The sequence below is a fragment of the Pogona vitticeps genome, chromosome 5 (assembly GCF_051106095.1).
Source record: "Pogona vitticeps strain Pit_001003342236 chromosome 5, PviZW2.1, whole genome shotgun sequence".
NCBI lineage: Eukaryota > Metazoa > Chordata > Lepidosauria > Squamata > Agamidae > Pogona > Pogona vitticeps.
In genome coordinates this window covers 126,614,733-126,642,612 of record NC_135787.1, presented here as the reverse complement: position 1 = coordinate 126,642,612, position 27,880 = coordinate 126,614,733, and the positions used below count along the sequence as shown (strand labels likewise).

Genomic DNA, 27,880 nt, shown 5'->3' with positions numbered 1-27,880 from the left:
GGTAGCATTATAATATGAAGTTGCTGGGTTTAAGCATCATGCTGTGGTTGACCAGAAGCTAATAAAGGTAGGTTCCCATCAGATAGTTAGACAAATTATTTTTAGAATGCAAATGGTGTTTGAAGATTAACATTAATTTGCATTCCACTGTGTTTTACAATATCCCCATTTCTAAAATCAAAATAGGGACTACTACATAGGTATGATACTGAACTGTACAACTATGGGAACAACTCAGATCTCTTAGTCATTTCAAAATGTGGTTGTTCTACCCATTTTGACAACTGTTTCCACATTTTTGTAGAAACGTCACCTGTGTTTGAGGTCTTTTGAGTTTTTGAAGTTTTCCAGTGGAGGCTATTTATAATTGTCAGAATCTCCAGCTGTTTTAGATAATAATAATAAAAAAAGCCATCAAGTCTAAACCCATCTGTGTCACACAGATGGTGCTTCAAGCCAAAGCCATCACATCGGAGAAGACAAAGGGTGCTTCTTTGTACCTCTCTTCCCACTCCTCAACCTGCTCTAAAATGCTTGGCTGCTTTTCCCTGAAGACAAAGCATCTACATTATAACCATATTCTAAAAGTGCAGGATGCATATGAGCAATAATACTGGGCCATAAATCATTTGGCTTCCCTCTGCGCTTGCTAGCTTGCTTTGATGGGAGAAGAACTGTAGAAGTCGCATGAGAATGATGAGTGGCGCTCTGTCTCCCAAGTGATTGAAGGACCTTTGAGAGGCAGCTACTTCATCTCCTAGGAAAGAAAGAAAGAAGAAAAGGTTGCCAGATAGCTCTTCTAGAGGCATCTCTTAAACTCAAGACCCTCCAGATTCCAGTATAATTCAGTACTGGAGCTCCCAGCAGACAATAATAGGAGTCTCATTTCAGAATATAAATGAAAATAAAACCTGTGCTTTCTGTTGAATCTAAACTGCTGAGTCTGTCTCTATACAGAGCTGGCAGCCTATCAGGGTTCATTAAACAGGGTTATATATCTAAACAAAAGCCTGCATCAGGAGTTTTCCTCATCAAGAAATGGCAGAGACTAGGAACATTCATACATGAGGAGAAAGTGTATAGTTAAGATCCCATGCCCGAAAATAACTCAAATACCTTAATTTCAATGGTTCCTGTAAGAATTATACCATTATGATGTAGTGAAAAACACTGTGATTTCCTGTGAGCCTGTGGTCATGAGGAAAAGCTAGTTATAAAAATAGAGGCACCAATATTTTGAAAGCACATTTTAGATGTGCTGTTTGATTTTACCTCAGACATTGCAGCAGAATTGCTGATGAAAGGCTGGCAGAAAGGGAGAGAAAACTATATTGGAAGTATGTGTTGCAGCTGTAGGCTAGGAATGTATGACTTTAATAATTAAAATCAGCTGTAGCATTAAAACCCAGATGCTCTAAAGTAGGGGCCCTGCATTCAATCGATTGCCCTACAAATATTCTGACTTGTTTGGCTGGCAGCAGATAATTCAGCCAAGGCAGTCGATAAGGAAGACCTTTCTCCACAGTAGGAGGCCATACAGTACTACAAAGTGCAGCAGACAGGTTAGAATCCATGCCAAGTCTCCCCTTGAAAATGATATTTTATTCAGTGAAAAAGGTGGAGAAATATGATGTTTTCTCAGCTGTTGTCTTGAGCTGATGTTCTATTAAAAGCAAGAACCCATTTTCTTCTTTTTCAGTATTGCCCGCTAATTCCTATATAAAGCAACATGTCTCTATCCCATATTAAAGCACAGTGCATGTACAGTATTTGAAATTATGATCCTAGGAGCCTTGGAGTCATTGAAAAGTTCATCAGGAATCCCTCACTAAAAATGAAAGCAATAAATGATGAAAAGCAGCATTTCCATCCACATTCTTCCTGGAACTATATAGCTGCTGCTGAAATAAGTTGAAGGTTATGTTTCAGAGCAGTATTCTTCAACTAATGCTAAGTATTTCATAGAAGCATGGCCAGAATCCTTTTGCCAATTTACATTTGTGTAAGGAAAATTATGTAAGTCAGGAGCGTGTCCATGAATGCAACCAGCACCTTATTAATGATGGGCAGGTTGCCCCCAAGACTTACATGATTTCCCTTATGCAAGAGTAAATCAGCAACAGGATTCTGATCATTGCAGATGATAGATAAAACAGAAATCCTGTAAATATATACATTTCCTTCTTTGGAAAACTGGACTTTTTGTGTCAATTATAGTAAGACTTGTATTCTTTGGAAGAGTGACATCAGATATGAAAGCTTAAGAATTAAAACACAGTCACAGTTTTTGTAAGGCAAATGCAAAACCTAATAGTTTTGATCAATGCCCCACATCAGCCGAGTACATGACCTAGGACATGCTTAGAATTCTCTGCAAGAGATATGGGTTTTCCAGCAAACAAGTCTATGTGGAAAGGATTTTCTGTGGATAGGAAATTTGAAAACCACAGGTCTATAACATGTGTTTTTCAAGAACATCTGGTAGCAGCACTCAACTATAGTGATTTCCAGTGTGATGTATGAGGCACAGTCACATTTTTGGAATGTTTTACACATGGGATATATACTGGTCTACATGCACATGTACAACACATGTTAACCAGGCTAATGCAAACCAGAGTCAGTGCTCATGATGAAATTTTTGCCCAGAGGCAAGACAAAGGAATGAATGCTTCATGCCTTTACTGGGGGATACTGGAGCACTTATGAGTCAGGGTGGCTCAGAGAGTTGGGATGGAACCAAACAGGAAGATTTTCCCCAGCCATCAGCACATTTGCCCCTCACCCCCCGGAAACCTCTCCTGCCAGGAAAGTTCAAGTAGTATGGCTCAGTGGTTTGTGAGGACCTCCCTGTCCCAGCCATAATCTTGACAGCATTCTCGTGTGGTTATCACACTGTGCACAGTACCCTCCTACTTGCCTTAGACATTTGCTTCCCTAAAAATGGCCCAACCCACCCTCTTCTCTGGAGGCCTCTTTTCTCTTCTGTGTTTCCTGTGGATTTTAATTACTGTCATCTGTTCTCTGCGAATTCCAAGAGCTCCTGAAAAGAATGCAATCATCACTCCACCTTTTCCATTTTCTGATTGTTAACGTATAATGAAGAGGAGGGGGAGAAAGAAACCTCATTTATCCTCTGCAATACAAAAAGTAATGAATGGAAAGAAATTACAATTAATGACTTAACAATATAGACGCATTAAACTGCAAATGTGTTCCTATACAGCAAGGCTAGAAGAACCCATTTCCTGAGAGTCCTGGACTGAAAACAAATTATTTCTTTCTTTCTTTCTTTCTTTCTTTCTTTCTTTCTTTCTTTCTTTCTTTCTTTCTTTCTTTCTTTCTTTCTTTCTTTCTTTCTTTCTTTCTTTCTTTCTTTCTTTCTTTCTTTTTTCTTTTCTTTTTTTCTTTTCTTTTCGGTATATTTTATCAGAAGGTGGCTGGGGCCTGTGAGTTCTAACAAGGCTGGGGATGAAGAGGAGCTAATTTTCTTGGTACTACACCTGTTGTTCTGCTAAATAAAGCAAAATGTGTGTGTGTTAAATTATGATAATTAATTCTATCTTAAAAGTTAAAGAAAATGAATAACCATCATGAAATGTTGGGCACGATTGAGGTCTAGATCGTAGGTTGCATTCTCCATGAAATTACATTTACAAACAACTGAGATAGCAAATTATCTCTTCCTTGGTTATGCATTAGATTAATTAGGCATCCTTCAGTCTCGAGAGTCTATGGTATTGTGCTCTGTATGGAAGACTTGGAACAGCATCTAGGGTGGCTGAGAAGGCCAATTCAAGAGTGACAATCTCTTCCACACTGAAGATAAATATAATCTGTACACCGTCTAGCTCCCTGATTTTGCTACTTTTGTGACTGACTCTTTGCCTTGGCCTGCTGGACAAGGGTCTCTTCAAATTGGGAGAGGCCATGATGCACCGCTCAGACGTCAGGATTTCCATCTGTTGAGATCCATTTCCTAGGCCTTCAGATCCCGCTTGCAGATATCCTTGTATCACAGCTGTGGTCTCCCTCTGGGGCACTTTCCCTGCACTAATTCTCCATACAGGAGATCTTTGGGAATCCGAACATCAGCCATTCTCACGACATGCCCAAGCCAGTGCTGTTTCAGTAATGTATACATGCTAAAAAATTCCAGCTCGATATCAGACTACTCAATTTGGAACTTTGTCCTGCCAGGTGATACCAAAAATCAGTCAGAGACAACACATATGGAACGTGTTCAGCTTCCTCTCCTGCCATGCACAAAGAACATGGTAGCTGCTTTGCTTTCGAGCCACCAAAGAAAGAAAGTTAGTTTCTGTCTTGCCCATTTCCCCAAACCTATCCATTCTGAAGGAAATCAACCCCGAGTGCTCCCTGGAAGGACAGATCCTGAAGCTGAGGCTCCAATACTTTGACCATCTCATGAGAAGAGATTTCCTGGAAAGGACACAACTAAACAACTAATCCACCACCACAACAGCTACTGCTGATTTTTCCGGTTGTTTTTGTGTGCAATGTCTCTCATGTTCTTTGATTCTGGTGTGAATGCTGCATTTTGTTGTTCCAATATATACCTGTCCACAATTGCAAGGTATCCAGTATACTCCTGCAGTGGTGAGTGGGGTCCCTTTTGTCCTTTGCTGACCATAACATTTGTTATATTTTTGTGGTGGGTCTGAATACTGTTTGTAGGTTGTGCTTTTTCAAAACTTTCCCTGTGGGGTCCATGACCCCTTTGATGTATAGCAGAAATACTTTATTTGTGGGTGGCTGTTTTTCCTGTTGTTTTCTTGGTTTGATGGCTCTTTTGATTTCATTCTTGGAATAGCCATTTGCCTGTAGGGCCCAATTCAGATGGTTGAGTTTGGTGCTGAGAAATTGAGTTTTACAGTTCCGATTTCCACGGTCTACCAGTGTTTTGATTGTGCCTCTTTTTTGTCATGGATGGTGGTTGGAGTTTTTGTGTAGATACCAGTCTGTGTGAGTGGTTTTTCTGTAGACCTTGTGTCCCAATAGGAGGTCAGTTTTGCGTATGACCCTGACATGCAAGAAAGGGAGTTGGCCCTCTATTTCTTTTTCCATGGCGAATTGTATATTTTGGTGGATGCTGTTAAGATGGTTTAGAAATTCCTCCAGTTTTTCTTCACCGTGGTTCCAAATTGGGAAGGTGTCATCCACGTATTGGAACCAGACTGTGGGTGTGAAGGGTGCCAAATCCAGGGCCTGTTTTTCTACATGTTCCATGTAGAATTCCCCCCAGTCTTCTTTTCTCAAGGCTAAATATGCCCAGTTATTTCAGACTTTCCTCATAGGGCTTGGTTTCCAGCCTCCTGAGCATTGTTTCCATCCTCTGAACTTGTTCCAGTTTTTCAGCATTTTTGAAGCGCAGTGTCCAGAACTGGCCACAGAACTCAAAATGAGGCCTACCCAGTGCTGAAAAGAGGGGAATTAGTACCTCATGGAATTTGGAGACTATACTTCTGTTAATTCTGCCTAAAATAGCATTTGCCTTTTTTGTTGTTTTTTGTTTGTTTGTTTGTTTGTTTGTTTTGTAGCCACATCACACTTTTGGCTCATATTCAGCTTGTGATCTATGATGATTCCAAGTTCCTTCTTGCTTGTAATATTGCTGAGCCAGGTATCCCCTATCTTGTAACTGTGTGTTTGCTTTCTTTTTCCTAGGTGCAGTGCTTTGCACTTATCCCTGTTAAATATCATTCTGTTGTTTTCAGCCCAGTGCTCAAGCCTATCCATTATTTTCTTGAAAATAATGCCGTCTTCCAGGGCATTAGCTATTCCACTGGTTCTTAACCTTGGGTTACTCAGGAATTTTGGACTGCAACTCCCAGAAGCCTTCACCACCAGCTGTCCTGACTGGGGTTTATGGGAGTTGCAGTTCAAAAGCATCTGAGTAACAAAAGTTAAGAACCACTGAGCTATTCCACCTAATTTTGTGTCATCCACAAATTTGGTTTGCATTCCGTGCACCCCTGATCCTGGTCATTAATAAAAATGTTGATGAGCACAGGGCCCAGGACTGAGTCCTAGGTTACCCCACTTGTTACCTCCACCCAGTTTGAGAAGGAGCCATTAATCATCACCTTCTGAGTATGATTCTGTAGCCAACTGTGTATCCACCTGACAGTTGTTCTATCCAGCCCACACTAAGTTAGCTTGCTAATTAGAATATCATGGAGCACTTTGTAAAAAGCTTTGCTGAAATCAGGATACTGTATACTATGTCTACATCATTCCCTCTGTCTGTTAGGGAGGTTACCTGATCATAAAATGAAGTCATATTAGTTTTGCAGGATTTGTTCTTGACAAAGCCATGTTGGCTTCTACTTAGTACTGCATTGTTTTCTAGGTGCTTGCCTAGTGACTGCTTTATAATTTGTTCCAGAATTTTCCCTGGGATTGATGTCAGGCTGACTGGCCTGTAGTTCTTAGATTCCTCCCTTTTACCCTTTTTGCAGATAATGACAACATTAGTTCTCCTTCAATCATCTGGCACCTCACCCATTTCCCATGGTTTCAAGAAAATAATGGATAATGGTTCTGAGAGTTCTTCAGCCAGTTCCTTCAGTATTCTTTGATGTAATTCATCCGGCCCTGGAGATGTGAACTCTTTCAAGGTAGTAAGGTATTCCTTGACTATTTGTTCATCAATCTCCAGCTGCAGTCCTATCCCCTCCACTTCAATTTCACATTTGTCTGGGAGGGTCATAGTCTGTCCTTTGGGAAAAGAGTGGGCTAAAAAACGGAATTGAGCACTTCTGGCTTTTCTATGTCTTCTGTTATCATATTTCCATCTCCATTAAGTAGCTGAGCCACTGTTTCTTTTCTTTGTCTTTTGCTACACACATACTTGAAGAATGCTTTTTTGTTGCTTTTAGTGTTTCTTGCTAGCCTCAGCTCATTCTAAGCTTTTGCCATCCTAATGCCCCCCTACCATTCTTTGATGCTTGTTTGTACTCATCCTTTGTGGTCTGACCTCCCTTCCACTTCCTATACATGTCCTTTTTTGTTTTCAAGTCCTGTCTTTGTGAAGTCACCGTGGCCTTTTTTAGCTGTGTCTCACCTTTTTTTTCTTGTTGGAATTATTTTTAGTTGTTCCTTTAGAACTTTATTTTTAAGAAACTCTTCCAACTTGAGCTTCATTTGAAGGTGTAGGGTCTGTGGTGTCTGGCAGTTCTTCTCCCAAAATTGGGTCCAGGGGTTTTGGGGGAAATCCTTACTATCAATCTAATGATGCTGTGACAATAAATACTTCATTATAAGTAAATAAAGGATTCACTTACTCTTGGGTGCTCATTGCACTTCTGTCTGTCTCTCTGGTTCAGATTGTATTGTACAATAGAATTCTATGCATTTTCAAGGCATCTGAGGTAACAGGAAAATAAAAAGCACTATAGAAAGAATTCTCAAAATTACAACAATATAATAGCAGCAACGGTCAGGCAATAAAACTGCAAATAAAACAGACAAGCTCTAAAACAGTAACAACAGATTAAGCACTAAAAGTCTGGACAGATATAAAGGTCTTTTGCCTTTTTTTATTATTTCACCTGGGACATCTCTGGAGACAAGATTCTCAAAGCCAGAGTAGATATCATGACAAGACAGGTTCTTCTCCTATCACTGCCTGCCTAACCTTTCTGGAGAAGGACATCTGATGAGTGATCTTAACAGTCAGGCAGGTTCATGTGGGGTCAGACAGTGCTTTAGCTACCTGAGTGCCAAGCTGTGTGTGTGATGTCCATGTACATCTGACAGACGGTTGTCAAGGAACAAAGGCAGCATTGTTTGGGCTTGCATTGTGAAATTACCTTCTGAGGAAGCATTTAGATAAAATGTGCAATGAGTGAATCAGAGGAGTAAAGTCAATAACCTAATTATTTTCCCCTTAATCCTTTTTTTCCAGGATCCTCCTGCAAACCCAGTTGATGGCTGGTTGCTTGACAACACCCAGCAGGATAACATTACTCTGAGTGTTGGTGCTTATTGATTGACTTTCCTGGCTTTGTCATGAGACATAAATAAGAACGTTGCTTGTGAAATTGATCACATCAGGCCTTTGCAGGGTGTCTGACTTTTGACATCTGATTGAAAACTTTTAGCAGCCTGCTTCTTCAAGACCATAGTTGGAAGAAAGAGGAATAATTCCACAGAGGAAGTAATCATAGCTGTTCTGTGTTGCATAAAGTAGCTTATTTATTAATAAAATTGAGTCAAACCAATTTGGAACCCAGTTAAAAAGGCTCTCCATTTATGAAGCTTGCCTCTTTAGCCAAAGCAATGGGAAAACAGTAAGTAATTTTCTCTTTGTGCCTCATCCAAATCCATGTAAAGAGAGAATACATTCATTGTGTCATTAGATCTCGGTTAAAAGCCATTACCACCCACATTCTAGGTGAGAGAGAGAGAGAGAAAGAGAGAGAAAAGGAAAGAGGGAGAGGAATGAGAAGAGAGAAATGATCAATAACTATAGTATAAAATATTCAGTTTTGTACCTCAGAGACTGATCCAAGCACACAAACGGTGTGTTCTTTATATTTTTATTAAAACCCGGAAGAAGTTGGAAGTTTACTTCTGGTATTGAAAACACAGACAGACCTACACAGTGTATACACTAAAGCAAGGTCCTGTATTTTACTTTAAAGTAGAGTCACTGCTCCTGACAGCTTCATCATTGTCAGCCAAAGATATTTTCAGCTGGGCACATCCAGGAGGGGGTCAGGACCTGCAAAAATTATCTTTGGGCCATTAGTAGAGCATGGCCAGCATGTTCTCCACCTTTGGCCTGCACTACTGGTCAGTGGCTTTCTGAGGGTTCAGGTAAAAGGATTCCCCAGCCCTGTCTAGGATTAGTGGGGAAATGTTTTATTTGAAGTAGTCAGTGGGAACTGACAGACTGATAGCCAGGTGAGGTTGGTTATCTTGACCTCTTTTAGTTTTATTTGCATGACCACTTGTACATTGTTGCCCCTTAGGATACATTCTCTTTAGGCCAGGGCATTTCCCTCTTTTTCAAGGAAGTATTTTAGTTCCTTTGTTTTCTTTCTTCTGGAAAGGAAATGGAAGGCTTCATGTTGTCCTCCAGCACTTGTAGGCATAGAGGCCAGCTCTCAGAGCATCTGTACTCAAGTCTAGATTTTATCCTGAATTAAAGAACAGAAGCCATGGCCTTGCATTTGCAAAACCTGGGAAGGGCTGTAAGTGGTAGGATCTTTTGGAAGTTGCCAATTTTTAGGGTCAGTGTAAGTTCAAATTGGCTTAATTGCACATAACAACAACAACAACATGAATGGATTTTTGTTTGTTGAGGGGGACGGGAAATAAAGCAAGATTTTCCTTTTATGTTATCATGAGCATCAGATGCTTCCTACGTGCCTCACATCCAGAATATGCATGGCTGGGGCAAGATCTGAGGACAGAGCCCAGGACAGTTCATGACACTATTCAGGCAGGCTGTCTTTAAGAAAATTGCGATAGTGATGGCCAAAGGGTGATTGCCATGATATGAATATGGCACCATTAGACACACACACCCCTGAGTAATTTATTAAGGCAGGAAAATATTCATTTTTTCTGACCCCTCAGGTAATTAGTGAGTGAGTGAGTAGATAGTTTTCCTGGAAGGCCCTCAGAACAACAGAAACAGTTATCTGGAGACTAAGAGGGAGAACCTACATCTCCCATGTTCCCTTTTCCAGAGGCTGGAAATACTATCTTCCCTATGCTATAACAGAACATCTTGCCCACAAAATAGCAACCTGTCCCATATGCTCATCATAGTCTTTGCTGTTAAGAATGATAACACCCAAAGAGGCCAAAAAAGCCAGCACTAGGAACCAAGCTTTCTGGGTCATGGCCCCTTCCCTCTGGAATATGCTGCCTATAGAGGTTCACTGGTTGCCATCCCTATCTGTTTTGGGGGAGCTATTTAAGACCAAATTACTGTATATAAAGCTCCCTTCTACTAGTGTGAATATTAACCTGAGATGTTCAAATGGATTTTAATTTGTGTGTTTCTATTTAAAGGTTAACTCACTGTTTTAGCTAGTGACAGGATTTATTGTATTTTTATTGTATTATATCATGTTTTTCTTATATTATTTTCTTGTACATTGTGAACTGCTCAGAGAGTGATAAGATTAATGAGGTGACAGGGAAATGCAAACAAACAAACTCCTGGAATCGCATAACCAATAATGGTCAGAAGGATTCTGGCTGTTTTAGTCCATAGATTAACATTCTGAAGCTCCACCTTAGCTATTCAGGAATGAGAGATCAATAGAAGCAACTTATAATGCCCTTGAACATGAACTCAACTGACCCCTTGGGAAATGAAGAAGTTCATGACAGCAGCTAAAACTTCAGGTAAAAATAAGTGGGCAGTTGAAAAATAACTTGGGAGTCTTCCCATGGAAAAGTGCCAGATGAAGTGTTTCAGGCTGAAAAAGCAACACACGCAAAGCAGTGTGAGCCTCCTCATTTAGAACTTGGGCCATATGCTCTGAAAGCTGTTTGACAGTCTTGGATCTGTTCATGTTCCACCAACAACACTAGTAACTCAGTAAACCAGGCCAAATGGAATTCATTAGCCAGGTGTCTATTCCTTTTTGTTCTGCAGAGCAAAAACTTTGACCTTGGGAGGAAAAAAAAAGATTTACCAGGACATGTTGGCTGCATCACATTTCCTTACCATTTCTCAAATAACTCCTATGAAACTCATTCAAATATGTAATCATCTCTAGTTCCTCTTCTATTTTGCAGACATCTATATCTCCATCATATCAGCTCATGAAAAGTTGTTTTAATTTCCGCATTTAATTGTCAGAATGAAGCAGCTTTCAAAAAGTATTTTATCTTACGACCTGATCATATAGACCATCTGAATAATTTTCTCTCTCTTTATTACATTGATATGTTTTTATGGATAGTCATGTGGTATATATATATTGGTGGGTTCATTCAAATTGGTTGTCATTTGAATTTGCACATTTCTTGCTATTTGTATCTTTTCTGTAGGCTACACATCCCATTATGTTTATATTGGTTCATTTTCTGCACAGTTTCTGGATCTCTGCTGCCCCCAAATTTTCTTTAAAATAGAAAACCATAAGTGATGTATTACTTAAGCGACATATGCATGTAAAGGCAAGAGACACGGCTGCCTTACCTCCATGCAGACTGGACAGGAACTTGCTCGCACTCGTGACACCACCTCTCCTATCATTATTTCTGGGAGTGGTGTTAGTGGTGGTGTTGCTCTTAAGAGGCACCCCCGTGGCCAATCCAGGAGAAAAGAGAAGTGTGCCATCCAGCACGACTGATAGCCAAGCTATGGCTCTTCTCACCCTCCTCTAGCTCCATCAGGAGGAGATGATGGGGTGGGGGCAAACTCTGGGGGCAACCACCAACAAACAAGCCTACACCAGAGACACCTCTCTCCATGTTCAGGCAGCCACTAGTAAGGCTTCATCCTCCTCCTTTTCTTCATCACCAAGGTGAGGGTGGGAGTGGGGAGCAGGAGGAGCAGGTGGGGAGGGTCACCCTGGCTTTTGCAAAAGAGGAGGAGAACCCAAAGCCAAGATCTCTTTCAGTCTCCCACCCCCTCCTCATCCCCCTCCTCATCTGAACCCCAGAATAGAAAATCGCTCATCTTGCTACCTTTTTCCACTAAATTTGCTCTTATTTCATTCTGCTTCGGATAACAACTGCCTGTCTGTTATCAATAACAACTGAATCAATACAGGATTGGTAGATTTTAAAACAACCGTGCCAGCAAGGTAGAGAAAAATCTGTTAGCTAAGCAAATGAACTGATGATACCCATGTGTCACTTGAATGGAAATGTATAAAATGACTTAAATAACAGTAGAATCAATATAACTGGGATTCTTTTGGCATGTGTAATTGAGCCCTTGCTCAGTAATAGAGCACGTTCTGGTTTTAATAAAGCTGTTTATTTTAACATTTGGCTTGCTATATTTTTCACTTTAGCCTAGTCCGTTACTTAGGATAACAAACATAGAACTGGTGGATAGCTCAGTGGTTTAGGTGTCTGGTTGGAAGTTTGATTCCCCACTGTGCCTCCTTGAGAGGGGCTGGACTGTATTAGGTCCTTTCGAGCTATGCAGTTCTAAGGTGGTGGTGGTGGTGGTGGTGGTGGTTGTTATCATTTTGTCACTTCAAGATAACTATGCCATTAACTTTTTGATATTGAATTTGCACTAAGAAATTTTGTAGCTATTATCTGGCAAGATACCTGTGTTTTTAATACTAAATAGCAGGCAGAAATCCATCTGGACAATGCTTTTCTACTGCAGCATTTATTTTTCTTTGTTCAGAGACACAGGAATCCCACAGGGTAGAGGGAGGAAGTTGAGTATCCAATCCGCATAATAATGGTATACTGTATTACCAACAGCCTAAACTGTTGCAAGGTCAGGACTTCTCCACTTAGGACTAGAGATACAAATAAACAGTTTCCTAGTTGATCTAATTCAGTGGTTCTTAACCTTTGTTACTCAGGTGTTTTTGAACTGCAACTCCCAGAAACCTCAGCCAGCAGAGCTGATGGTGAAGGCTTCTGGGAGTTGCAGTCCAAAAACATCTGAGTAACAAGGGTTAAGAACCAGTGATCTAGTTGATCTAAGAGGACCAAGGGATGGTTGCAAAAGGTAGCCAGATAGCTATCAGTGGGCCGCAATTTGCACACCTTTGCTTAAGAACCAGAAAACCAACAAACACAAAATGACCTCTGTATGATTATGATTCCCTGTCATAGCAAAGTGTATGCTGAATACTTTTTTGGGAGCCAAAACAAAGATAAGCAGGATAGGTAAACTAATATTGCAGGAGATAGCAGGGAATCAGAATGACATCCTGCTCCAGCAAGAGCTAAGGGCTGTTATGTTTTATTCATGGGTCCCCATTTGTATTTATTATTTAAAGAACGTGGCCAGTCACTGCATACTTTAAAACTTACTTGTAACTCATCTCAGTCCTACAACTGAAGGACGATGTGAATATTTAAAAATAAATAAATAAATAAATATGACGTGATCCTTACTGCTGTCAGAGAAAGTGCAGGTATCTTTTGCCGACACCAGTTGCCCTGTTGCTGAATGCTGTGATAATTATGTGGATGAAAGGAAATGTTCAAGTGGATTATAGACTGGCTGCTGGTGTGGAAGCTGAAATCTGTGGATTCCCACTAGTCTCTTCAAAGCTAAGCTGCAGAGGGCAGCCTGCAGATTGAAGCCAAAAGAATGCTTCCTCATGAAACAGCTAACATCATTCTGTGGTGGCAGCTGGCTGATACTGAGGCCTAGCCTGCTGCTGAATTTTAATATTTTTTTCTAAAGGGGAGGGTTCTCATCTCCAGAGCATCTTATTGTTCTGATAGGATTTGCATATGCCAACCTAGCTATTACAGTCTGGGAGACTGTGTCCAACATGGAAGTGCCTCAGCAGTGCAGTGATTAGACACAGCAGCCGGTATAATAGAAATTACATAATAGCAAAGCTCTGTTGCCATGTATGGGCATTCAAGTTATTCACAGAAGATTCAAGTGGGTGCAGTCAGAGTTTAGAAGTTCTTACATTACATGCTGTCAAGCTGAATCTTCTTGGGTGCATATATCAGGCAAAAAAAAAAAAGAGAACATTTTTAAAAGTAGATAAAACATTGTGGCAACTTAAAGACTGCTATATGTTAATGTGAGCTTTCATGGACAAGTCCACTTTCTCAGACATAAGAGTAGGACTACATGGCAAATATTTATACATGGTCAGAAATCAGAGATTGTATTTGGGCCCAAGTTGTTGACCTGGCAATGACCTTTAAAACTTTTGTTTATATTCAGTTCCTCTCTCAGGAAACTTTGTTCTGTAAACAATGACAATTATGTGGCTAAATTAATCCCAGGTTATAGATAAGCTAGACAGCATCTTAAAAAGTAGAGACATCACCTTGCTGACAAAGGTCCACATAATTAAAACTACGGTTTTTCCAGTAGCGATGTATGAAGTGAGAGCTGGACCATAAAGAAAGCTGACCACTGAAGAATTTACGTTTTTGAATTGTAGTGCTGGAGGAAAGTCTTGAGAGTCCCCTGGACTGTAAGGAGTACAAACATATCCATTCTGAAGGAAATCAACCCTGAGTGCTCACTGGAAGGACAGATCCTGAAGCTGAGGCTCCAAGACTTTGTCTGTCTCATGAGAAGAGAAGACTCCCTGGAAAAAACCCTGTTGTTGGAAAAGTGTGAAGGTGAGAAGGGGATGACAGAGGACAAGATGGCTGGACATTGTCATCAGAGCTAGCAACATGAATTTGACCCAACTCCGGGAGGCAGTGGAAGACAGGAGGGCCTGATGTGCTCTGGTCCATGGGGTCACGAAGAGTCAGACACGACTTAACAACTGAACAACAACAATAGATAACAAGCAGGAAAAGTATGGTAATGAGTATCTCCAATCATCAGTAGAACTTGTGATGCGACAATGGTAGATAGTAAGGAAGAAGCATATGAACTGTTGGATAGTTAAATGAATATGTTGGATAGTTGGAAATTTCAGCTATGACTCTATCCACAACTGTACACCAGTTCAAGTGGTGTAGGTACAACTTAGAAGTATCCCATTAAAATGTCACTTGGAGCACATAAGCTTTAGGCATACCAAGGACATAATAGCCACCCTTTTTCAAAATAATGGAACATATTCTTTAATTTTTTATTACTTGTTTTATAGCAACAAGTAATATTTATGTCATTTGAGGGAATTTGGAGGAAATTTTGTCTTTTTTAAGTGCACTTTTTGAAAAATTACAAAGTAATTTAGTAACTTGTTACTAATATACAAATAATGAGGAGTGGTAATGTTACTGAGTAGCTGTTTAAAGATTCTTGACAGTAGAATGTTGTGCATTCCTTTAAACCTCCCTTTCCTGGATGAATCAGAAGCTTGTTCCGGGCAACAGAAAGAAAGAGAAAGACTATAGAACAGGAGTTCAAACTAGTTTGAATGGGACGATACTCCTCTTAAAGAAGCAGCAACACTGTTTGTGTATGCTCTTGGATTTTCTTTGTACCTGGATTTTTCATGTGTCTCCAGTAGGGCTATCTTCACTCAAGTTAAGTCAAGATGACAATTTTGCTTGTTCTTAGCAAGTCTAGACAGACTATGGTGAGACATTCCTTAGTTATCTCTGGATTACTTCAGTTGGCAGTGTGCTCTGCTTGAGTCTACCTTTGAAGAGTTTTCAGAAACATTTCTTGATACAGCAGAAATCAAGACTGTTAGTGGAAACCTGCCTATGGGGACCCTATTATAAACCCACCCTGCAGCTTGTGTACTGCCTAATGTAAAGACTGGCCCTGTTCACAGACTGTTCCTCAGTCTACAGCTCATTCTCCTTCATGCAGAGTGGGAGGATATTTCCTACAAATGTGTAAGGCTTGTTAAGTTTGCTCTTTCTGCACATGAAATCCAAGCCTCATCTCCCTCATACTAGCTGAATAAGCTTTGGGATCTCCCTATTATGTACAATTAATGGCACAGCTTCTGATGTGCCCAGAATTATGTCAGGCTTTCGAAAGGGAAACTATTTCTCAGAACTGTGGTAATTCCAGCTAGAAATCAGGCTGCATATTTGTCATTTTTATAAAATAACTTCTTTAATCATCATCATCATAGACTACAGAGCTGGAAGGTACCCTATGGATCATCGAGTCCAGCTCTTGTCAAGGAGACACAGTGTGGAATTGAACTCTCAACCTCTGACTCCACAGTCAGATACCCAAACCGCTGAGCTATCCAGCAGTTCATAAAATAACTTTTTATAAAATAACCTATGTCTGTATAGCTCTACAGCTCTGCCTTCAGGCATTATTCTAGATGCTTATGAAAGGCCAAACTCAGGATGGGGATATGAGGATGTAAATAAACCCTAGCCCCAAACATTCCTGTGCATGCCCATAGCATTAGACTTTTGTGCATTCAGTGTGAATTTTGAAGAGGATTTCGTAAACACATTAGCGATCATGGGAGCTCCGGCAATGTGCTTGGCCGAATTCTTTCAACATTCCCTTCAGACCTTTGCACTCAACTCATAAAGGTTTAGCAACCTTTCCAGATTTCCAGACAGTGGCAATGCTCAGGTAGGGTTTGGATGAACACCCATGTCTCCAGCATAAATTTTGCCCTTTACCCGTTCCCCGCAACATCTAAATGGGCCTTATGGTGTTTATTGGAAAGGAGATAGAACAAGGTCACATTCTATTCTGTGTAGATCCAGCTAAGGTCTCCTCCTGCTAGCTATGGACTACCCTTGCAGAGGCTGCCAGAAGGAGAAGGAACTGTGGACACCTCATGTACTGAGAGTCACCTCCATGGTCTGCAGAACTGCCTCATGCAGGTGTGAAGCTGCATGATGGAAAACTGGAAGAAAGGCACTCTAAACTAGGAATATGCAGTCTGGTACTCTGTCTGGTACTCTCCATATATTGGGACTACAACTCCCATTATCCTAGTCTATTGGCCATGTTGGCTCAAGCTGATGAATGTCATAGAACAAAGTACTGTACTCAGATAAGACCCCAGCAAAGAAAGGTGGCTGGGTAAATGAAAGCTAGTGGGTCATATTGTAACCTGTTTGAAAAACTCAGTAATGTATGCAAAGCTAATTGCCATTCTTAAGTGGCAGTGTTTTGCCCTGGAAAATGGCATGTACTGTATTTCAAGTAAATACAATTAATTTAAATAACATCTAAGCAATAAATGTAACACTCAAATCAAACAGTGCATACTGAGCATAGCATGATACAATCTTCCTTGTCTATGACGCAGTCTGCATTATGTGTAGGATTTCATTTTATGCTGCTGTTTTCAATAACACTGGAGTTTAAGAAAAAGAAAAGGAAGTGCAGTTCATTTCCAAAACATATTTCTCAGTAGTAAAATTTAATGTAACACCACTGGATGAGGATAAATGAGAAAGACACCCTCAGACTACAATATGAGAAAATATATGGAAAAAATATAGAGAAACTGGTACTATTTTAAATGTAAATGTATCTGAAAATCAATGTTAAATTATTACTCCGTGATATTACACCCATGGAGAATCAAACTCCTATTAATTTATTGGTAGTAAATGCTGGAAGGGTGGTCCTTAAAAAGCAGATTACAAACATGTTTGAAAGATACGTCCTGCTATTTCAGATTCTGGCAATAAATTAGTACTCAGAGATATTTTTAAAAGAATTCTATATAGTGCTTCTGTTATGTCCTAAAATGATCTGATGTGAATTGTATTAAATGAAGACAAAACATGAAAAATAATTCATTATTTATTGACAAATCGGAAAATATTGTTTGTCAAGTACTAGAAACAAACTAATTTTCCAACTATAAATTTCACAGCTTGCAAAAAATATGAAATGCAAATAATGTGAGAGATTTTTAAAAAAATCATTTTCTGGTAGTGTCTGGCTTTTACTTTTAGTAAAGTGCATTTTGTTAAATGGTTTTATTCTAGTTATCTTGCAGGTAGTCATAGATCATTGTTACTGGTGAGCAGAAAATTAGACTTAGAAATCAGGATTCAACCTATTCCAGAAGGGGTTGTACTCCTTCTGAGAGGCCAGGTTCATAGTCTGGGCATACTCTGTGACTCTGCCCTGTTCCTGGATTCCCCGGTGGCAATAGTGATAAAGAGTGCCTTTGCACAACTCCACTTAGTGTACCAGCTATGACATTTCCTGAGTCAACCTACCTTAGCAACAGTCATCCACACTTTAGTTATATCATTTCTTGATTACTGCAGTGTGTTCTGTGTAGGGCTACATTTCAAAGGGATCTGAGATCTTCAGCTGGTGCAGTATGCAGCAACAAAGCACCCAACTGGTGCACAGTGTGGTGATCATATGACCCTGATGATAAAAGACCTGCACTGCTTACCAGTTGCTTACTGGGATCAATTTGAGGCGTTAGCTTTAAGCGTTAAAGCCCTAAATGGTGTGGGACCTGGCTATCCAAGGGACTGACTGTGTTGTTATGGCCTATCTAGACTTTTAATATCTTAAGTAGAAGCCCTATTAAAAATATCTACCATTTCAGAGCCCCCCCCCCAACAAGCACATGGGGGAGGGCCTTCTCCTGTGTAGCTCCCAGATTATAGAATGCATTCCCCTTTGAGCTGGTTTTTGTTTCCATTCTGACTGATTTTAAAAAGGGAGTAAAAACATCTTTTTAAATTGGCATATGATGTCTAATTTGCCCTTAGCTGTGTCCTTGCTGACTTAAATGGTTTGAATATATTTGCTTGACTTTATTGCTTTATTTATTTATTTAAAATATTTTACCCCGCCTTTCTCCTTAAGAAGGACCCAGCAAAGATGGGGCCAGACTCTTGTAGGAGGGAGTTCCAAAGTCTGGGAGCAGAAGCAGGGAAGGCCCTTCTTCTGTGTCCCCACCAGACGCACCTGTGAAGGTGATGGAACCAAGCGAAAGGCCTCTCCTGACAATCTTAACAACTGAACAGGCTCATAAAGGGAGACATGGACCTTGAAATAGCTCAGACCCAAGCCATTTAGGTTTTATAGGTTAGAACCACCATTTTGAATTGTTGCCAAGAAACTGATTGTCAGCCAGAGGTACTGCTGTAACCAGAGGTGAGGTGGGGTTATGAGGTCCCTGTGACCAGCTCCAGTTGGCAATCTGGCTGATGCATTTTGGACCTGCTGAAGTTTCCAAACACTTTCCAGAGGCAGCCCCATATAAAGCATGTTACAGTAATCTAGCCATAATACAGTACTACATTAAATGTAATAAAGTAATAAATTAAGTACCTTTAATGGTTTTATGGTAGGGCTGGTTTACATCAATTTGTGTTTGTTTGCTTTTTTTAAGCTATATTGACAATATGTAAGGGGAAAACATTTTTCAGCTAAAGACACAACCATATAAATTAGTGGCCCAAATCCTCTTACCTAGTTATGGAGGTATAACAACCTTGGGGGGGGGGGGCGAACAGCTCCAAGTTAATAAATCACTACAGATATTACCAGTTGCATACCAAATTGTATGACTCCTTGTTCAACTGATAGTGTCTATGGGATTTTTTTAAGGCTGGGGCAACCCAAAAGGTACACGATTTGTGAAGATTTTGGCCACTGTGTGAGGTTCTTTTGATGACAAGTCTCAGTTTGAGCCCCAGCCTTGGCTGTTAGTATCTGTGGCTATGAGGAGAAAGATTGTCAGAGGGAGGTGCAGAAGGGCACAGCACCTCTGTTCCACACTATTTCAGTATCAGTACTTATGATAGCCAACATTTCAATCATAAAGTTGTAGCATAATTATCTTGAAGCCAAAGAGAACAACTGAAACAGACAGTGAGAACTCATTCTCTTGAAAGGAAGGAACAAATTTGCAGAATAAAGAAGTGCTTTTTGCATACAACTTCTTACTTTACTGCTCCACACTTTAACTAGAAGGGTTTTTACTTCAAAGCTTCCTGAAAATCTTCATTAATAGACATCCACAACCTGCAATATATTTCATCTCTTATCCTCTCATGGCGTTACATATCATGAGCTGCCCACAAATCACTTTACCATTGTTTGGTTAAAAAGCATTGCATTTTAGAAGTAGCTTTGTAATTGAATTTTTGAACCCACATAAGGTTGTTTTTTTCAGATTTTCAAAGCTGACTTATAAAACCTCTACTTCCCCTCTTATTAATATTTCCTCTCTTGCTTCTTGCCATTTTATGCCAAAGCAACACAAATGCAAGTACTCCTTCTGGCCTTCTCAATAATCTGAGGTAAAATACATACATACATACATACATACATACATACATACATACATACATACATACATACATACATACATACATACATACATACATACATACATACATACAGCAACGCAAATGCAAGTACTCAATAATCTGAGGTAAAATACATACATACATACATACATACATACATACATACATACATACATACATACATACATACATACATACATACATACATACATACATACATACATACATACATATGGTACCCTTACATCCTCACCAGGACAAACAGTTTGTAGTGATATAGTTGAGTTAAAGTCTTAGACTTAATTCTATTGATCTAGAAATCAGAAAGTAGGTCAGTTCACTCTTTCAGTACTGTGTTGACTTTGCAAGACTGGTTATAGTTAAAAATAGTAAATAATTGCTTTTTCCACCTAAGTCAGCAGATCGACCTCTGTGTATATAAAACAAACAGATCTGTTGAGCATGGCGATTACGTTTCTTATGTTTTCTAAATGGGAATGGGAGGACCGAGCTGTATAGAAATGGGAAACTAAGCAACGAAATATAATCTTTTTTTACCTTCCTTCAGATTCTTATTCAGAAGTGGCAGGAATAATGAGCACAGCACTATGATGGATACTGACCTGGAACCAGAGATTAATGTTCTCCTTCTGTAATGTACCTGATCATTGCAGAGGTTTCTGTTCTGACAACACAATGAATCCATATTTCTTCTCCCAGCTTCCCCAAGACTGTAAATCTAGTCCAGTTTTGCAGCCAAGTAGAGGCAATGGCTGTCTATGATTTCAGGCTGGAGTCTAGCCTCATCAGATGTGAAGCTAAATTTGTGGTAATAACAGGGGCATATGAGCTCTGCCCCCATATGTCTCCATTGCCTGAAAGAGTGCTAGACTTGTGTGCACTGGGCTTGAAAGTCTGAAGAAGACTCTGCAAGTTTGTTCAGCTGAATATGATTGACATGTCCTCTTCAGTCTGTCATGTGCAAAGGTCAATCACACTTTTAGGGACATTTGGGGGCAGGGCTGATGTGCCCAGGTCATCATCACAAACTTAGCCTCACATGCAGTCAACATCTTTAATGCTTTGGTATGCACGGGGATATCCAGATGCAGGACTTAGCATACGTCTCTCTCTCTCTCTCTCCCCAACATGAATTTAGCTCTACGCATGAGCAAGTGAATGTCTGCATCAGACTTTTTATCCCAAGTCTGCCAGGATATTCTTAGGGATTAATACAGTACTGGGATCTTACGCAGGCAAACCATGTGCCCTAGAAGTGTTCCAGTACAAATATAATGCTAAAATGCAATTTAGCTTTGTACAAACTCTTGATTTGTGTGCTCCCACCCTCTCATCTCCTGGTATAACCTTGGTGAAATCAGAAGACATTTCTTCAGTTTTGACTAACTACAGCTGCCTGTTATTTCCAAATAAAGATAAACTGTGGCTAGTCTAACTAAGGATGCCTGAAAAAGTTAAGTTGTGCAAATTTTCGTAGGATTTGGACTGATTCAGATTTTGGAAACTGTTATCCAAATTGGAACACAGTTATTCTTCAGATCTGATACTTTGTTGAAGAGAGAGAGAGAGAGAGAGAGAGAGAGAGAGAGAGAGAGAGAGAGAGAGAGAGAGTGCGCGCGCGCGTGCGTGCATAATCATATGTTTGCTTATGCTGATAGAATAAGATTTTTATGAGTTGTCAGAAATGCAGCTTTTGGCCCAAAAATGCATATGTCCTGAACATGTTAGGATAAGGTGCAGTATAAAACGTGTGCATTAACAGAAGTCATTATTATGTGCATTGTGTAAAAATGTCTGTTTACATTATAGTTAAATACTTTTTTGGCTTTTTGAAAAGCTCAAGGTTAATGCAAACTGTCATAGATTTAGGACGTAACAGTTGTGAATATGGAATAGATGGGAAATAAATTTTGTGAGCCATAGTTTTAATTATAGGAAAATAAGCCAGCTTCATACCATTGGTAATTATCCTAGCTTATTACACTGGATTCTACATGGTCACAGCTGTCAGTTTCAAAATAAATTGTTGAGGGGGTTTGGTAAAAAGGCTTTAATACTATTTTGTATTTGGTCATTCCTTTAGTCAGCAGAGTACAAGGGAGAAAAACCACAGAAATATGGAAATATTAACTTCAGTCTCATCAAACCCTCTCTTAACATTCAAATCAAGCTCTTTCTTTAATAAAAGTCACTCTAAAGCCATCTTTCAGTAGAAAATGTAAGTTTACTTACAGTTATCATCTGCAGTTACAGTCCGAAGGGGGGAAAAAAGTAAAGATGAAGGCAGGCAGGAGCACCTGCATGGCTGCTTCTCTAATGGTGGTCAAAGAGGAACACAATAACAGAAAAAAAATCACAGGTAAATAGAACAAAGGGACTGAGCCCAGACTATTCTAGAGATGAGACAAACTTTACCAATTAAATTAATGGCTGAAAACAATGACTTCAGCCTGTTACCTCCCTCCCACTAATACCCAGTGTTCATATATCTAAGATTGCCACTAATAATTATAGGTCATCAAGTCAATTCTGAAGTGGTCTACCATTCCCTTCTTCTGGGGTGCCCTTGGGACTGTGCAGCTTGCCTAAGGCTACACAGGCTGGCTCAACTCACAGAGGACATAGTGGGGAATCAAGCTTTTAACAGTCATGACTGGGTCCCTGAATGCCATTTTTTTAGTTAAGATAGTTTTTAATGTTTTAACATTTTTAACCTCTTTTTAATTATTCAACTGTATTTTAATCAGTTTTATAGTTTAATTGTTTTAATGTACATCTTACTCTGTTTTTAATTCTATTACAGTATTTTTAATACTGTGAGCTGTCTTGTGTCCCCTTATCAGGAGAAAGGTGGCCTATAAATAAGACTAATAAATAAATAATAAACTCCCAAACTCTGGTTCTACAGCCAGACACTTAAACCACTGAACTATCCAGCTAGCTTCCCCATAAAAACTACTGAACTACAATTAGTTGTAAACAGAAATAAAAATGTCCACTGTCCTGCCAAGAAGATAGGAAGGAGGGGATGCATTTATTCAGGTTTTTCCCTGCAGCTCTAAACTATGGCCGGTGTTACATATAAATGTAACATATGAATGTCACTGTATTTCAACCTAATTTACATTAAATTATATTTACATTTACATTACATTTATATCGGCTGAAACACTGTTGCTCAACTGCGCAGTGAAAATCACCACAGCCGTTAAAATCATTTCAGCAGTGGCGACTTTACAAAATTAAAGACTCCCTGGTCCCGTGGCCCCCTACATCTTCCCATGATGAAAGGGTTCCCAAGGGAGCCTCAGAATCTCTGAGGGCAGGGTCATTAATTTTTCATTCCCAGAAAACTGCCACAGTTGATGACATAATCAATCTTATGCAGCATAAAGTTGCAGAACAGGATTTCAGCCAATATGTGTTTGTTTGGGGAATAATATGGGACACTTCAAGATGGTCATTTCTTTATTCCAAGAGAACAGGTCAGGTTTAAAGATGATTTTAATAATATAGCCGCCAATAGCATAATGCAGTCATACAAAACACACTGTACTCAATCTATTTAATATGTACAACTTGCTTTCACTTCTCCCCTGATCTCTTAACAATTTCCAAAGACACTCATGCTTGGCAGTCATGGAGTTGCCCAAAGTGTCCTGGAATCATTTTCATGGAAGGTAGTGAATAAACCATCTAGAGCAAGGGAAGGCCAGAAAAGTTACTTTTCTGATGTTGTTGCGTCACCGTAATTCCTCACCATTGACTGTACTGGCTAGATCTGATTAAGGTTTCAGTTCCAGAACATCTGGAGAACCACATATTCTCTCATTGTCTAGACTCTGTAAGGCAGGATCTTTTCTCACTTTTTTTTAAATTTTATTTTTAACAAAGGGTGACAGAAAGGAAAAAGGGATTGAGGTTAAGGGGGGAAAGGAGAAACAATGACATGCTAACATCCATTCTATACATATTGCCATATCAAAATTTCAGATTGCTCTTTTAACTATTTTCTGCCTTCGAGGTTTAAATTCTCATTTCAATGTATGCTCTTCATACGATGTCTATTGACTCAGTCCATTGTATAGAATAAGTCCCATCTTTCAGTTGCCTTTTGTAAAAGACAGTCCTTCATCACTTCTGATAAAATAACCATTTCCACTGTTTCCCGTATCTTCTCTATAAAAATCTTCTTGTTTTGGTACCGTCAGACTTTTGGGGAGGATCTTTTCTATAGAACTCTCCCTGACACATATCCCTCAAGGAACAAGATGGTTGAAAAGATGGAAGATTCTGAATTTACTTGGCAGTTTGTTACCAGCAGAAGCAGAACGGGGGGAGGGGCACTCTGTGCACTTTATTGTCATTGTTTTATTTAGTACCATCATCTTGTACATGGCTTTTCCCCCAGAATTCTATATCTTTCTATCCTCAATTGAAAGTGTGTGACTACACAGAAAGCCAAATCGGAACATTTCAGCTTTCTTGTGATTTGTCTCACAGCCCATTGCATGTTTGAAATTGTAATTAGTGCTCAAATAGGGGTTGCAAATTGATTTGGGAGTTCACCTTTCATATTGGACATGATGCAAGTTACATTTCAATTCACAGCAAGTACACCCTTCATTCATTCATTCCCCTGGTCCCACCTCTACTGATTCTTCCTTCCTCTGGGCCTGCCTTATAGTTCACTGTGAAGCCACTTTTCATTTAAAGCTTCAAACTGCTACATTTCTCAAAAACTTTTCTATGGAAAAATAACATGGAAAGCTACTTAACAGTTAAGAGCACAGAATATCAAAAACTTAAATACTAATTTTGCAAAAAATGTTATAATTCACATGTCAGAATAATTCCATAAGAAGGATCACCACATTCCCTTACAATCTGTTACACTATTCCTTTATTTTCAAGCAGTTTGTGCAGGAATTACCTCATCACCAATCATATACGGTATTAAATGGCATGATAAACAATTTAAGTTCACTTTCAGACCTGTCCGTTAAGTAATTAACAATACTAAGATTTTGCTTCACAACAAAGGGGCCTTGCCAGACAATCTGAAGCTTACTGTGTCTGACAGGATTCAGGACTAGCACCCGATTCCCCACATTAAATTCATGATGCTTTTCTTTTGCATTTCCCTCCTGGCCCTGAGCGTCATGCCCTAACTGTCTACATCACTGAAACAATACCCTACCTATAGATACACAACTCTGGTTTTTACCAGAATGTATCACAACTAATCACATGAGAAAAAGCCTGTTTAGATCGTTCTGGGTTGTAAAAAGTAGTAGCCCCCAGAAGAAGAAATGCTTTGGGAGCAAAAAAGGGCTGAACCAATTTGACTCAGCCTTTGTGTCATGCAGTCAGTAAAAAAAACATACTTCGAATTCACCTGTTTTATAAGCAGAGCAAATTCTGTGATGTTTGATTGTGTAGTCACACCCATAAAAGACTGACAATAGGAGGGGAAAGAAGGGAAGGATGGAAATGGTGACTCTTGACTGAGTGGAAGAGAAAGACAGGCCATCTGCTGACTAGACCTGTCATCTTAAGAATTGTGCTGCCAGTCATTGGGACCTTCAGTGAAAGGTCTTGGCATCCATCAAACAAGCATTCTTTTCTACCAGCACAGTATATTTCTTTCTGCCCACTCTGTCCTTCCCATGCTTCTATGACAGAATGGCAAATTGCATATTCTATCAATAGCTTTGAGGAACATTACTATTATTGGTTGTCTTGAATACGAATGGGATAATTCCCAAAGTCCCCACTCTTTTATATCATCCCCTCAGGTCACATTAGCATACAGATGGCCTGCAACAAATGAGGCATGAAAGATGTAGGTTTGAAGAACCAGGAGCTGAAACCATGTCTTTAAATTGGATAGTTTCAACCGACAATTATATATTTCTTGGAGTGTGGCAAAGATGGAGATGGATAAAATTCTCTTCAGCACCACCACCACCAGTGGGGAGATGGACAGAGCTGTTAGGTGATTTGCTGGTGATGGGTTTATCTACATTTCAAGACTAAGCCAACGTTTTAACCTTCCTTTCCCTCCCCCACTACTTTCTTCTAATTAATTTTAGGACAACGGCATAGGGCACTTTCCTAAGAGGCATACATATTTTGTACTACTGCCCCACATTTTAAAATATGAAGGTTCCGCAGTCTTCTTTCATCACATAAGTTCCAGCATTTTCTAAGGAAGTCACTATTCGAGGACAGGTGTGTGTTTCAAATCCCAGGGCTCTCTGGGGTTAATTACTATGAATACAGCAGAACTGCATTTTAAGGCCACTATCCTGTGCCCTTAGAATACATGGAAGTGAATTCAGGCTTGCATCTTCCAGAGGAAATGTATATCAGATTGCATTTTGAGGTTGTGAAGGAAGGCATACATTCAAATCTATAAGTACATGGAATGCTAATGTGGCTTTTTAATTCTTTTCACAGAGATTTAAAAATACGGATATGGTCCAGGTTAGGACATGGTTTTGCTGCCTGATTAGAAGTTGATGACCTATTGCCGAGTAAATAATCATGAAATTCCAATGATCTAGCACAGTCAAAGTCAGTTTAGTGTGGTGGACAGAGTGTTCAACTAGGGTTGTGGTCACATGGACATATAGCTCTCATTTTGGACTGTCTGTGGTGTGGGCTAGTGCAAGCTATATCCCAATGATAATCTGACGTACAGGCAATAGTGCTCCAGCCTGATCTGTGCCCTGGGTGGACTTTTTAGTCCAGAAGTAGGGCTACTACTTTGGGGACTGGGCTGGAGTGATTCCCCAATGGGTGGAAAGTTGCTTTATGGGAAATCACTCCTGACAAAGTGATCCTTCCCAGTGCAATCAAGATGCACACCTTTCTTGCCATGTCTAGGACCCTGGAGATCTATGCTCAAATTCTGGCTCAGCCTTGGAAATTTATTGGGAGGGTGGCAATGATAAACCATTCCTTGAACATCTCACATACCTGTGTGTTGCACCAGCTTGGAAGGGACTTGCTGAAACATAACAGCAATAGTATAATCACATTCGTGTTTGCTCAAAGTTAAATCCTACTGTGTTCATGAAGAGGACTCTGCATTTTTGGCAGCCATTCTGTACTCACTTAATCTGTAAATAATCTTCTTTGAACATATCTTACTATTCAGTAAACATACACTTTTCAAGCTCAGTTCCATTTCATTGAAGATGAAAATCTTGACTGTTAAACCAAAGTAACTTGGAAGTGCTAAGTTATGGCTGGATCTGTGTCATGTGCTCACAGACCACCTGAATGAATCTGCACATTTTTGGGGATTATGAGGGGAACTGGGATCATTTCCAGTAATTTATAAGACACTTTCTTTAATTCTCTTTAATTTGGGGTGGAGGGGGGGAGGCATTGGGGAATAGATTCTATTGGTTTACGCAAAGTGCCAGATTTCTTCTTTATTTTCCCTCTCCATCTTTTCAAGAGAAGTACTTTTCTCATTGTTTAAGATGAAATGCAGTGGCTAAAACTATCCAAATGTCTCTTGCAAAGTTCCTGATTAAAATGTCACAGGTTTAGTGCAAATATTCATTCAAATAAAATTAAAAAAAAAAAAAAAAAAATGCTGCTGCTTTGTGCCAAAGAGAGAGTTAAAAGAGTTTACCTTCTTTGTGAAACCAAGCACTAGTATTTTAATACTCATTTAAAGAAACAGAAACAAATTAATGAAGAGGGCCTCTGCAGTTGCAAAGCTGCTGCTTAGTTCCTGTCCTTAGATTAAATTCTGCATGTGAGGAGCATCTTTGAAGATGTAAGTGGATTTTTAATAAAGCCAATATATGTAATTCAGGAATACTGTGTTCCTTTTTTTAAAGAGAGGCTAGCAAAATGAAGAACACATTTAAAATTCTGTGCCAGGATCTTTTTAAGTAGCCCCGAAAATGAAGATATCTAAAAGATCACACAGGGGTTCTTTTTTGAGTTAGTACCACTTTTTTTCAGAATACATTTTGAATTC

The 27,880-nt window shown here is 39.6% G+C and overlaps 1 long non-coding RNA gene across 1 annotated transcript; it reads left to right on the top strand.

Annotated features, from left to right (window-relative positions):
- The first annotated feature begins 1,453 nt into the window (after nucleotides 1-1,453).
- Nucleotides 1,454-27,485, top strand: LOC144583264 (uncharacterized). Its single transcript, XR_013536964.1, has 2 exons — nucleotides 1,454-1,562; nucleotides 7,931-27,485. It is a non-coding gene; the product is annotated as an uncharacterized LOC144583264 (long non-coding RNA).
- Nucleotides 27,486-27,880: the final 395 nt, after the last annotated feature.